Consider the following 14,560-nt stretch of genomic DNA (forward strand, 5'->3'; position numbering starts at 1 on the left):
GGAGACTAAAAATTTGAGAAGGTGCCTTTCTATGCCTTTAGGAGAGGAACAAAACAGTGGCATTAAACCTCCAGTTTGGCAGATTCCTCAAAGATACCAAGATTGTAGGGATACTCTTTCACGTTCCCCAAATAGCAAGCGTGGCCACTGTGGCATTGCCACACTTACCCAAGCACCTTCTGCAAAATGTACAAATGAAATGTATCAGCCATCTAATGACATCAAAGGCCTGTGCCAGCCTCCCCCTTTCCCTAACAGGGGATGAGAAGCAGTACCAGGCTGTTTTTTAGCCCGCAGCCACTCAAGCCATGTTCCTAATTAAGAAAGTAAAATGCCCCAGACAAAAGTACAAAAAACGCAAATGGTTACCGTAAGTACAGATTTTGAGATTCTCTATTTGCTGCCACGAGAATATCTCAGGGAGAAGGAAAAATATGGTAAACCACGGGAAATAAGGATAGAAGGCTAATATATTTAAGTAATTTTCACTACTGTAGTATGTTTCCTTTTCAATATAATTGCCTCTTGGATTTTTTTTTTTTTTTGGCTTATTTTTGCTTAAACACCAGAAACTTTTGACTTGGTCCAGGTTTTTGAATACTTGAATAGAATGTGGTTTGGCATAAATATTAACAAAACTGAAAAAAAAATGAATTAAAATTTATTCTTTGAACTAATCTAAAAAAGGTATGTATTATTACAAAAGTTACTTTGTATACGGAATAGTAGGGGCTTGTTGTATCACATCTTCTGTAGGGCAATCAAAACCAATGGTTGAAACAAAAACACTTACTTGGGTTCTCTCCACTTCTTTAGATTTAAGCCCGAGTGGAAAGCCTTGGAGGAGAGCGCCAATGACATTTCTGTAGCCCATGCTGATACCCAGCAAGTAACACTGCATTGCCTGTACCATGACTCCAGCAAATATTCCCTACATCTGTCTACACTGAGCAGTGCAGCTTCACAACATCTCATACACACTTTATGCCATTTATTTCATCACTTACAACGCTATATTAAAATAAACTCCAGGGGCGCCTGGGTGGCTCAGTCGGTTGACCACCCGACTTTGGCTCTCACAGTTTGTGAGGTCGAACTCCGTGTCGGGCTCTGTGCTGACAGCTTGGAGCCTGGAACCTGCTTCCGATTCTGTGTCTCCCTCTCTCTCTGCCCCTCCCCCACTCACACTCTGTCTCTCTCTCTCGCTCTCTCTCTCTCTCAAAAGTAAATAAACATTAAAAATTTGTAAATAAATAAGTAAATAAACTCCAGGTGACAATACTGGACTTCAGCTCCTTAGAGGACAGTATGATGGTCAACCTTCTACCCCCGGGAGCTAACACAGTGCCTGCACATAAGAGAGACCATTAATAATAGCATCCTAATTCATAATAACATGCATTAAAATATTTAAATACATTTCTGATTTTCTTCAAGTATTAAAATTAAAAATAGTATTTACTGAGCACGAATACGTGCCCAGACTGATATTGAGTGCTTTCCTGATATTTATTTCATTTCATTTTCATGAATCTGAAGTAGGCACAGTTCCTGTCTTCTGAGGAAATGCGTGCAGAACAGTGATACAGTTAGCAAATGGCAGTTTTATCATTTTTAACACCTCACAATACTGCCCGCTGGTACAAGTCCCTTAACAAACGCTTTTTCAAAATTACTGATGAAATCCAGACTCTTGGCAATTAAAACACTAAAGTTTGTAGCTGCAAATTTTCGTGATTATTTGACACATAGAGATAGCCCATGGTATGTCTAGTCCAACTTGACTTCCTTTATATGAAGTGTTACTTCAAGGCGCTTCACAGTGAGGGAAACAAGGATGAAAGAAACTGAGATCTCATCCTCATAAGATAGTATTCCTGGAGTAGAGCTCCACTTGACCAGGGAGATCCAGCCCACCAGGCTAGCTCTCATCATACCTGACCTGGAAGAACTTCTGTGGCGAGTGCCCAGATAGGTATCCTCAATACGTGACAGTCAGCTCAAATCATCATCAGAGTTGCTCATCAAACAGACTACCAGGATTTGCTGATTTCACCCTCTTAATAACTGTCCCTACTGTGCTGACGATACTGTGTATTGTGTGAGTGATATGGGCGTTGATTACAGAATGAGCTGCAGGATAAATAATCTGGAAGATTTCAAACAAAAGGTGGACCTGTCTCATACTGGCATCATAAAGGCTCTCAGATGCCATACTGTTCTCATCCCAAGAGCAGAAGGGTTGACTTAGGACTGTTCTGTGGATTTGACCCATAAATTGCAGGTTTCGATTGCTTGTATTGTTCCTCTGAAATATTAGTGGCCTGGGAGTAAGTTGTAGTTGCAGATTAATGAGCCAGGTTGGGAAGTTATGACTGTCAGCAGCACCATGAGTATGATTTCAGGGACTCCAGGCAGCAGATCATTGTTGGTGCCTTTGTTCTCTGACACTGCAATTGAGACATGAAGTTTCTAGGACAAGGCTTACAGAACCAAGAACACTGTCATCTGTTCTAATATTCACATCCCTGGAGTCTCTGAGGATGCTAACAGAATAAACTCAGGAAATGCAGGAAGTCTGTTAGACTAAGTAAGCAATAGTGGAGGGATGATTACATAAATAAAATATGGTAGTAATTGAAAACAAAGTGTCATGAGAATATTGGTAATGGCAGGCAAAGGTGTTGATGATGCTAAGAAGGAAAAAAAACATGAAAATGTCCATATAACATGATTTATTTATAAATAAAAAATATAAAATGCAAATAGAGAAAAGATCTGTATCTGCTTGTCAACAGTCCTTGTATCTGCTTGATAGGATTATGTGTGATTTTTATTTTCTTCCTTTTGTTTATTTTGATCGTCTTAATTTTCTGTCCTGTGTATGTATCTTTGTTTTGTATCTTTATAATACTACTAAAACAAAAGCTTTCTCAAAAGCAATATAGCCATAAAATGCAGTTAGAAAGAGAAAAGTTTAGAAAATTAGGAGTTATAAGGTACTAGGCTTATAATAATTTTTTTAAATAGATACTCTAATAGGATTATGTTCACCCCATAAAGTAACCAGAAGGCTGTGACCAATCTGCCTTTCTTTAAATCCCTTTTTTAAGAAACAAAAAATACAGTAACAATAATGTGATGAGAGTCATTTACAGTCCCAAAAGGGAGGTCACGGAGCATCTTAACTGTCCAATAACTGTCCATCTCAAACTGTGTTGCCAAGAAGCTTCTAGTAAAAGCAAAATTCAGTGAGCTATTTTATGTCGGTCTTGAGATTCTCAAAAGAATACATCATATTAAAGGCTCTGAGCAGTCCTGCTGTAAATTAACTTGAAAACTTCATTTAATCCAGTGTTTTCTTCCCATTAGCATCTCACATCCCAAGTAATAAGGATATTGGGATGAAGTCTGGTGATGAGGCGACACTGAAAAACTTCTTTCAGACCACATAGATACATTACTCATATTGGGCATTTACTTATTTGCTTAGCTCTCTGCTCCAAGTGCAAGATAAATAATAATCTTGATTTCTGACAATTGCCCCAGGAGCCATGCCCTAGAGCTCCCCAGGGACACAGAAGCATTGGCACTTCTCTATTAGTCTTCTGGGACTGACAGATGCCCAGGAACCAAGGAGCTCATTATTGTTACTCACTTCATGCCTTGAAAACTTTTCAGATATTAGAGGTTATACTTTGCCCCCATTCCTATTACCCAAAATGCATATTTTCCTCTTGAATCTGGCAACATATGGCCACTATACAGAGTTTCCAAGCATGCTAAAGCCAACATAATAATAGCTCTGAAGATAATTTCCTGGAAGGGCATTTTTAGCAGTGAAGTTATGCTGTCTCCAAACTTTTCAATGTTTATACTCTTATCAGTATCTTGGAAGTGACATGAGGTGAGCGTCTTGTTAGGGGATTTCACAGAAGAACACAGTACAGTAGCTATTGCGAATAATGACTGTGGCTATGGTAACCCAAGGTGAAAAGCACTATTTGCATCACGTTATCACTCCTTAGAGATCCAATTTACACATGTTACTGCTGTAACTGGACAAGATGGATGTAATCACAAATGACCCACCACAACAGCAAGCCAGATAATTTATTTTTAAAAAATGGTTCAGAAAGACATTCAGGAAAGAATAATTCAAGGATTTGACAGTTGACAACTTGTGAAAAATTTTGAAAAATATTCACCCCAGAAAAAGTTCAGATTCTATATTATGTTTCCTGAATTTCTTTTTTATTAATGCTGGGCTCTGTGTGTGTGTGTGTGTGTGTGTGTGTGTGTGTGTTTATTGTCATTTCCAGAAATGTTATCTTTTATCTAGAAAATTTACTTTTAATCTAGAATCAATTACAACAAAATCATGAGTTCAGGAATTAAATCAGAGGCAGAAATTTGCCTTGAATGGCATAGTGAAAAGGTCCAGGCTTGGGAGAAGATATCATATATTCAGACTACGAAACACCTTCTGGTGTATCTTTCTAGCACAACACACAAATGCTTGCTCTGGAATACAGTCCACTTAGGTATGATATCTCAGCTCTCAAGAGCCCTCAACAAGGCTACTATTGTATGACAGATAACTGTTGATGGCTATTTATCTGGAAGCCATTTACTCCACAGTTATTTACTCATCAGCTACAGTATTTCTTGCACCATGCTATTACACTTAGGTACAGTAATAAAGATAGAAGTAATAATAAGAGTAATAAAAGTAGTGATACAGCCAGAGAAAATCTTTGTCCTTATAGAGGTGACAGTTTATCAAATGGACATGGTTAAAAGCAATGAGGAAACCAGCCTAGTGATTAAGGGGTCTTTCCATATGACATAAAGAAACAATCAACCCAAAATGCAACCAGTGGTAAATTATGAAATTGTATTGAAAATGAAGAAATGGTGAAAGTATGGTGGAGAAAAAAATAAATTCATGAACAATGACTCCCTTTGCATACTCAGTTTCAACTATATTCTATCATGAATCCAACACTCTACCATCCCAGATGGCCCCCTATTCTCAAATAAATCAATTTAACACTTTTGTTTCTTTGCAAATGCTTTTCTCTTAACATTGAATGTCTCTTCCCCACAACCAAGCTTTCACCTATTGAGATTTCTCTATTCATTTTTTAAAATTTGAGATCCAAGTCAAAATTTGTGTCTTCCATGAATGTAAACCAATCATCTAAATCAAGGATGAACTATTTTCAGTTAGAGTAACATAACTCTAATTATTTCTTATTTCTTACCACATGGATTATGGTTAATATAACAAAAGCTTCTTAAAGGTAGTGAATTTGCATTTTAATATGAATATTTAATAACATTTATAAATTTTTTTAAATTTATGGCTTATTCCATTTTTTTAAGTTTATTTATTTATTTAGAGAGAGACAGAGACAGCACAAGTGGGGAAGGGGCAGAGAGAGAGGGAGAGAGAGGCCAAGCAAGATGTGTGCTGCCAGCACAGAGCCCGACACGGGCTCGGGGCTCAAACCCAGGAAATCATGAGATCGCGACCTGAGCCAAAACCAGAGTCAGATGCTCAACTGACTGAGCCACCCAGGCGCCCCAACATTTGTAAATGTTTCTCAGGGGATTGTCAAATATAATGAATGAGTAAATGCAAACAAAAGCATTTCAGTAATCCTCCCAAATTAAAAAAAGAACAGAGAGTAATGAGTTATCAGCACGTCTTCAGACTTAGTAATAGACACATGTATGGTGCCATATGTAATTATATAGGTAAAATTAACACATCACAAAAAAAGAACCAAATGAATGAATTTTCAGTAATTTTTGAGAGTGTATTTATGGTGGCCTATTTTTAAATGAAGACTCCATGGTTTTCAGTGAATTCACCTAGAAGAAAGGCGCACAGAGTTTCCTGAAAGAGATAAGCAGTTGTCATCCAGGGCATCTTGCCCTAAGCAAGGTCACAAGAGGGCCATGTGACATCCAGCCAAAACACACATCCATACATTTTTAGACAGCATGGAGAGAGAAAATAGGGTTTTCAAATATGATCCGCAATTCAAAGGCGGCTCCTTACATGGACAATGCTACACAGCATTTTTCTAGATGAGTATAGCAGGGATTCTTTCATTTTATAGTGGTGGGTAGCTCTCTCAAGCAACGCTTAAATATCCAGCAATTTAAATAGCAAATTTATATGCCATTTTAAAGCTTACAATGCATGTACCTCACAACCAGCCTGAAAATTAGATTATCATCATTCCATCTTTTAAAATTTAAATTCAAGTTAGTTAACATACAGTGTAGTACTGGCTTCAGGAGTAGAACCCTGTGATTCATCACTTACATAGAACACCCAGTGCTCATCCCAACAAGTGTCCTTCTTAATGCCCATCACCCATTTAGCCCATCCCGCACCCAGCTCCCCTCCAGCAACACTCAGTTTGTTCTCAGCATTTAAGAGTCCGTTATGGTTTGCCTCCCTCTGTTTTTATCTTACTTTTCCTTCCCTTGCCCTATGTTCATCTGTTGTGTTTCTTAAATTCCACATATGAGTGAAATCATGTATTTGTCTTTCTCTGAATAATTTATTTCACTTAGCATAATACACTCTAGTTCCATCCACATTGTTGCAAATGGAAAGATTTCATTTTTTTTTTGATTACGGAGTAGTATTCCAAATATATATATATATATATATATATATATATATATATATATATATGTGTGTGTGTGTGTATATACATACACATACACATACATACACCTATATACCACATCTTCTTTATCCATTCATCAGTTGAGGGACATTTGGACTCTTTCCATAATCTGGCTATTGTCAATAGCAATGTTGTAATCATTGGGGAGCATGTGCCCCTTCAAATCAGCATTTTTGTGTCCTTTGGATAAATACCTAGTAGTATAATTGCTAAATCATAGGGGTAGTTCTATTTTTAATTTTTTTTTAATTTTTTTTTAACGTTTATTTATTTTTGACACAGAGAGAGACAGAGCATGAACGGGGGAGGATTCAGAGAGAGGGAGACACAGAATCTGAAACAGGCTCCAGGCTCTGAGCTGTCAGCACAGAGCCCGATGCGGGGCTCGAACTCACGGACCGCGAGATCATGACCTGAGCCGAAGTCGGCCACTTAACCGACTGAGCCACCCAGGTGCCCCTATTTTTAATTTTTTGAGGAACCTTCGTACTGTTTTCCAGAGTGGCTGCTCCAGTTTGCATTCCCACTAATAGTGCAAAAGGGTTCCCCTTTCTCTGCATCCTCACCAACATCTGTTGATTCCTGAGTTGTTAAATTTAGCCATTCTGACAAATGTGAGATGTCATCATTTCATTCTATACTTAAAGAGTAGAGAAAATGGTGTGTGGTTTGGGGTCCTTAGTTTAAAAAGCAGAAGCCAGTTTACAGGTAAAAGAGAAAGGAACTTTTCAAAGGGCATTAGGTAGTTCATGGAATCTCTGGGGGGACAAGACCCACGTCAGGTTACTCACCAGCCAGAACAGCATGACCATGAACAGCACAGCCCAAACAGTGCTTGACAATTTTTAGAGTTGTTTTAGGAGGCACATCATTGCTTCCACTGCCTCTACTCACACCTATGATGTCACATTTGGAGGATGGAAATTCTATCACAGCAGTTTGAGAATAGACACCTTTGTCACTCCATGTACTCTCCAGTCAATCCAAATCACCAGAAGGCACCTGCCATATTGTGTTGCTGACCCCTGCATCTATGTCTTGCCCAGAGGCATCTGATTGGTGGAAACTAGGTCATATGCCTTTATCCAAGTTGTAAAGGGACCTGGGAAATTTAGTTTTTGGACTTCAGCTTCTTTTACAACTGGCCTACTTCCTGGAAGAAAAGCTAAAGGGGAATTGGAATAGAAATAGATTAGAATAGCTAAACTACCAAATCTGCCATAAATGGAGAATTTACTTGACTACAGTCATGTCGCTAGTAAGTGGCAGAGCCAAGTCTTACATTCTTCCCAAGATAAAATGATTGCGTCATTATGGTAGAGATGAGTAGTTCATCTGGCCTTCAGAGCTTTATTAACATATCTCGTAAGAGCAACTGTTTCCTTTTGACCCAGAATTGCATGGGCTCTAAGCATCATTATTGGTTTGATTTTCTAGATATCTTAATATTGTGAAGGGAGATGAATCCTTTATCCTTTCTCAAGCTCTCATTTAAAAATATTGGGGGTGCCTGGGTGGCACAATCGGTTGGGTGTCTGACTTCGGCTCAGGTCATGATCTCACGGTCTGTGAGTTTGAGCCCCGCATCGGGTTCTGTGCTGACAGTATGGAGCCTGGAGCCTGCTTTGGATTCTGTGTCTCCCTCTCAATCTTCCCCTCCCCTGCTCACGCTCTCTCTCTCTCTCTCAAAAATAAATAAACATTAAAAAAAATTTTAAAAATAATGACAGCATTTACATTGTGCAACCAGTGGTTTCAGGGCCAGAAAGAGCCTTGAGTGGTGGTGAGAGGCACAGCAGCTGTGAGTTCATTTTCCCTACCTTCACATTATTCCCTGGATAACTAAAGGAAATAGGGAAAACAAATATTTTTAATCTGACTACATGTAAAAAGTGAAATGTAGGGGCGCCTGGGTGGCTCAGTTGGTTAAGCGTCTGACTTCGGCTCAGGTCACGATCTCACGGTCTGTGGGTTCGAGCCCCGCGTCAGGCTCTGTGCTGACAGCTCAGAGCCTGGAGCCTGTTTCAGATTCTGTGTCTCCCTCTTTCTCTGACCCTCCCCTGTTCATGCTCTCTCTCTGTGTCAAAAATAAATAAATGTTAAAAAAAAAAATTTTTTTTTTAAAAAGTGAAATGTAGGATATGGTGTAGAGACCCACACATTCCAGTTTAAGAGATCGTGTTCACATCCACGTTTAATCACTCAGTAATTGTGACACTGGAGCAAGTTGCTTACTCTTTGGGCCTCAGTTTCCTGTTTTGTAAAACAGGAACAAGGATGCTTACTAACAATTATAATTGTTAGTAGGATTATATGTAAGTTATAGAGAATATTATGAGTAGAGGCAGAGAAGCAATGGTGTGTCTTCTCAATTATATGTACAAATAGTTATTTGTAAGACATTTTATATAGTCCTAGCAAATAGTATTGATTAAATACAAACTATTATTTAAAATATTATTTTAAAATAATTAATGTCATAACCTTAATTGAGCAAATTTGAAAAATGAAGTCCTATGGTAATCTACCCAGTCATAAAAATGGTTACACTTTATTTTAGGCAATCCAGAATATTAATTTATTTCCTCTTCCCTCGGCCCCACACCTTAGAAGTCAATCATTTTCCCCAAGAGCCTCCTGAAGGCCCCTTTCATGTCCTTGTTCCATAGGCTGTAGATGAGGGAGTGGTTACACTTTTCACTGAAGAGCTATGATAGAGAATAATGACAAATGAGATTTTCTTCCTCTAATTTCTGATAGTTTTACATTTGTATGGCTTCATGTGTTTTAACAACAACAACAAAATGTCTACTTCCTTCCACAACTGACCTGTTTCCAATTATACTTAGAGACCTTTCCTAAATTCTACCTTTATAGAACTCAAACTGTCTGATGGTTTTCAAATAACATAATAAAGGAAAGGGGAAGCAAATAGCTTGATATCTCTTAGAAAAGTCACCTGTACCATCTGTCTAGGCCTTACTGGAAAAAAATGACTGTTAAAATGCAGTCTTTAAACAAAAAAAAATAGTCTCAGAATTTCATGGAAACTCATCTCTAATGGACCAAGTAAAAACATGCTTTGAATGGACTTTACAACATTTTAACAGTTTCAGAAACAGCCTGACATCTCAATTATAAAGAAGAGTAAAGCTCTCACATGTGTAGAGCATGTACAAAAAGCACAAAATCATTTTTTACCTTTTGTTGTCATTAGCAAAACTTGTCCTCAATGCCTGTTAAGTTTGTCTACGATATAGACTTCCTAGCTTAAAAAGAAATTGGACTCAAACACATGCTCTGAAATCTATTTTCTACAGGGAAAAGAAAAAGCAGAAAGCAGAAGGAAGGCAAATGTCTCTCCACTTTGGTATCATCTTACATTTATACCCGGTCTGAGAGAGAGAACCGCGATGAAAATGGAAAGGGATGTATAAAGTTCATTGGTCTCTGACCCACGTTTCCCGTGAACTCTGCTAGAGAGCTGACTGCTGAGGGAGTTCCCTATGCTAATGAGACTGGAAGTGGGGCTGAGTATGGTGTGGAAAATGGGTAGAGCAGGCAAAGGAGGGGGAAAGAGGAAAGTACAAAGACCACCAGAAATGTGAGCAAAGAAACATAAGAGTGCAGGAAGGAGGAATCCTAGGCAAGAGTTGGAAGAACAGAGTGACTAAGCTGTCAGGGAAGGTCTTATGGCTTTACTCAGAATGACGTTATGCACCATGCAGATTGCGAGACTTTAAATGGGTGACGATTTAAAGAGTTTTCATGCATAAAAGCGTGAGAGAGCACTTATTTGGGGGCTCTGGATATGAAATGAAAGAGAAAAATATGACAATAATTGAAAGTGATGCCAGGGTCAAGAGGTTTTGTTATTGTTATTCTCGTCATTTTTCTAAGCCCTTCTAAAGACAAAGAGCCAATGGTAATGGAAGGACTGAAAATGCCAAATAGTGCAGTGAAGAGCCTTTCATCAAGTGGGTTGAGAAATCATGGACTGGTGTGGAATTCCTGATCAGTGAAAATTAATGCAATTTTGAAACTAAGAGAAATTTTTAAGGAGGAAAATGTTTCCCAAGAATTTTATGGCAAAACTACAACTTGAGGTTTCTTCTGTTGACTGTCAATCCTGTGCTTTCTCCAGGAGGCCAAATTGTCTCAGTCGCTTTGACGATGAGATCTTGCCCCACAAAATTTAAAGGCTCAGGAGTAGGAATAAAGATTGCAAATGATTGTGGAGAGCTGATGCAGTGGGGAAGAGAGAATGGTAAACTGACACAAGAATGAGAGTTGAACCTCAGAGGCCTTGGGGGTGGGGTGGGTAATGTCTTGAGCCCTGCCCATGGAATCCAAGTGAGAAGAGTCCAGTGTAGCCACAAACAGATTCAAGAGCTATGCAAGGTGGATTGTGGTAAAGAGTTCAAGGTGCCAGTAGGATGAAAACTGGCAGGCTGGGTCTCTAACCATTGGGGAAATAAGAATCATTAGCAAAAAGGGAGTTATGAAAAGAGGGGAATGTGTAGAAAGGGAAATCTCTAACACAAAATAGTGTCTGGTGAGGGGAAGCTGAGCAAGTGTTTGGTAAATAGCTTGTGGGGAGCAACACTGGGGATTGGCGGAGGTAAGGACTGTGAAGAACCAACACAGGTGACTGAGGATATTGGTGAAATCCAGGGCAGCATTTGTCACCTCACTGGCCAGGAGGTACCAACTTGAGAAAGTATACACAGAATCACAGATTTCAGAAACAAAATGGTTTGGTTAAACAGCTACTCTGCCAAACAGGACTCATTGTCACCCAGGCTTTCCTTTGGGTACATCTCCAGAGCAATTCATAAAGCTAACTCTGATGCTGAAAATTGCCAAGTCCCTTAAGTTGAGTGATGAAATGATCACATGCTTTGTAATATTACATTGTGGATAAGTTCTGTTACGACCTTGACAAGCCTGTGAAGAAAAACTGGTAAATCGTGAATTGGCTTTGTCTTGAATATCTCTAAAATACTCATGGTATAGCCATTTGAGCCTGTCCAAGTGGACATAGAATATTAATTATGACTATGTACATGCTACTCAGAGGGCTATTTAAATCTGGTAGATTTTTGATATTCTAAAGTTGTATTTGAAAAAAAATCTAGTTCTTTATCACATTAGTGCTAATAATAATCATAATATTTCCTCTAACTTGTGTATCCTTTTTTCACAGAAGTATAGGACCTCTTAATATTCACATTATAAAATGAAATTGAAACTTCTTGTGAGAACAGTCAGCTGCCGAGCTTTCCCCCCACCCCTTTTGAGTATCAGCCAAATAAGAAAACTGCTTTTGCACCAGTCAAGATGAGTTGACTGATTATTGCTCATTAAACATTTTATAGGTGATACCCTCAAGATTTGTCTTTTGTTTATCATGTTTATATTAATAATGATAATACTCTTCGTTCTGGTAGCAGTATTTAGCTTACAAAGTATTTTCAAATCCAGTATCTTATTTGATCCATACAGTGACCTTGCAAAGTATGTCCGGATGTCATTATTCTCATTTCATTGATGGGGAAACAAAGGTAGAGAGATGCACAGAGTCCAGAGCTGATTACTAAAAATCTGGAAGTTGAATCCAGATCTTCCAGTGCCATAAGATTGCCTACAAAATAATTTCTATTGACAGCAGCTACACAAAATTATTTTTGCTTAGGAGCGCCTGGGTGGCGCAGTCAGTTGTAAGCATCCAACTTCTGCTTTCAGGTCACGATCTCTCAGTCTGTGGGTTTGAGCCCTGCGTCGGGCTCTGTGCTGACAGCTCAGAGCCTGGAGCCTGCTTCGGATGCTGTGTCTCCCTCTCTCTGTGCCCCTCCTCCACTTGCTCTCGGTCTCTCTCTCTCTCTCTCTCTCTCTCTCAAAAATAAATAAACATTAAAAAAAAATAAAAAAATTATTTTTGCCTGTTATGTGTTCTGATAAATTGATATTGTGTAAAGGGGCATTTGAGTTAGAAAAAGGAAACAAACGGAAAATAAAAATTGCAAGGTCTTTTCTGTATGATGTTATCAGTTCCCTCATGGTACTAATGTCATTCTCTGAAATATGACCCAAAATATTACCTCTCTGTGATGGACTAGGAAATATCTCCTTAGACTTTGTAAATTTTAGATAGCAATACACTAACATCTTTCTGGTTTCTAATAATATCCATTTATATCAGCTTCCCCTACCCAAAATAATGGGGCAAATGAATACTCTTTTTGGTGTCGCATAGCTCATCATTTTTAAATTCTCCCAGCTGCTGTTTATATGAGTAGGATGTCTTTCCTCGCATCCTCTTCCACCTCTGTAATAAAACATCATGGCGTTTCTTTCCCAGTGGAGAAGCCCTACCCAAGGCCCGACCATACTGCCAGGCTCCCAGGCTCCTATGATTAAATAAGTGATGGCTCTGCCCACCTTTAAAAATGTGTCTCATATAAGGCAGTCAAGGCACCATATCCATCACTGCAAAGGAAGCCAAGCATTTATTTAAAATAATGAGACATCCTCATTTTCATTTTTCCCTGAGAGGATTGTAGCGATGTTTAAAAATTCTCTGAATTCTAGAACTAGGGCAACACATTGATTCGAAGAAAGCTATAATCTTCTCTAATTTGAAGTGCACTTTTTTCTGCAAGGAAATAGAGTGTAGCTTTCAGAATAGCAAGAACCCTAAGCCCACACATGAACATCCTCATCCTGACCACTCCTCTTTCAAGTTGGCCCCATTCTTCTGAGTGCAGGGATTTATAAGGACCTTTTCAACAAATTTCAAGGTATAGTGAACTGAAAGGAGAAAGGTTCGAATAATCTCTTCCAGATTTGGGAGGGAAGGGATTTCAGCTGCCAAATCATGATGAATATTACCTTTCTTTGCTTTCTGCCACTTGCTTGTTGCAAACGTTCTGTTGGATGAGTTCAATTATGGGGTCTCTGAAAGGATTCATAATTAAATTTTTTAAAGGAACAAATTAGCTTTTTGTCTTTCTGAGGCAGAGAGTCAGACCGTTTACCTCTATGAGCATTCAGGGATTTCGACTTCTGTGTGTATAGTGCCTTTCACAGCCAAGGAGGCTGACTTCAAAGAGAGGCTAGGAGAGAGAGCTAGCCCTCTGTGATTTGGAGAGATAATAAGTTAGCCAGCTGTATAACATAATGGTTTATGAAATTCTTCCTTCAAGGACCATTATCTAGTGTTAATAGTGCTTTATTTCTTCCTCTCCTGTGCTTATTTAGAGCATAATTACAAGAGCGAGAGGAAGGGAGGGAGTTGGGCATCAAGATAACCATTCGCCAAATTAATGCAGCTGAGTAGAATCTCTGGCCTTTGGGGCTCGTTTATCAATTAGTTCTGTTGCGGTCTGAGTTCCTGGATTTCCCCATAGAATGAAGATTCTTTGATTTCGCTCATACACCAGCTCTGAGGAAAGTCATTTGAGATCAAAACATTTTTCAGGCAGAATCTCTTTTACCCTCCCCAGGCTGGTGATGTGTGGTACCACCAACTTTTCATCCATTTCAGGAGCTTTTCATAAACACAAGTGGTTGGCCCTTTCTCTCCCCGCCTTCTCTTTTCTTTATTATCTTTTTTTTTTTTTTTTAGAATTTTTGTCTTCCTTTTATCCCTCCCTTTTAACTGGTTAAAATTGGGTTGATTTGTTTTCAACAGGTTTATCTTTTGTACCATGTTTTAAAATGACTTCATGGATTTTAATGTTAAAACCACTTTTGTAGTGCCATATGGTCTCTGAATATTCAAAATCATTTCTGAATAATAGGAATGCTGGTAGTTGGAGGTGACACAGGAGAATCGTCCTTATTCT

The sequence above is a fragment of the Panthera leo genome, chromosome C1 (assembly GCF_018350215.1).
Source record: "Panthera leo isolate Ple1 chromosome C1, P.leo_Ple1_pat1.1, whole genome shotgun sequence".
NCBI lineage: Eukaryota > Metazoa > Chordata > Mammalia > Carnivora > Felidae > Panthera > Panthera leo.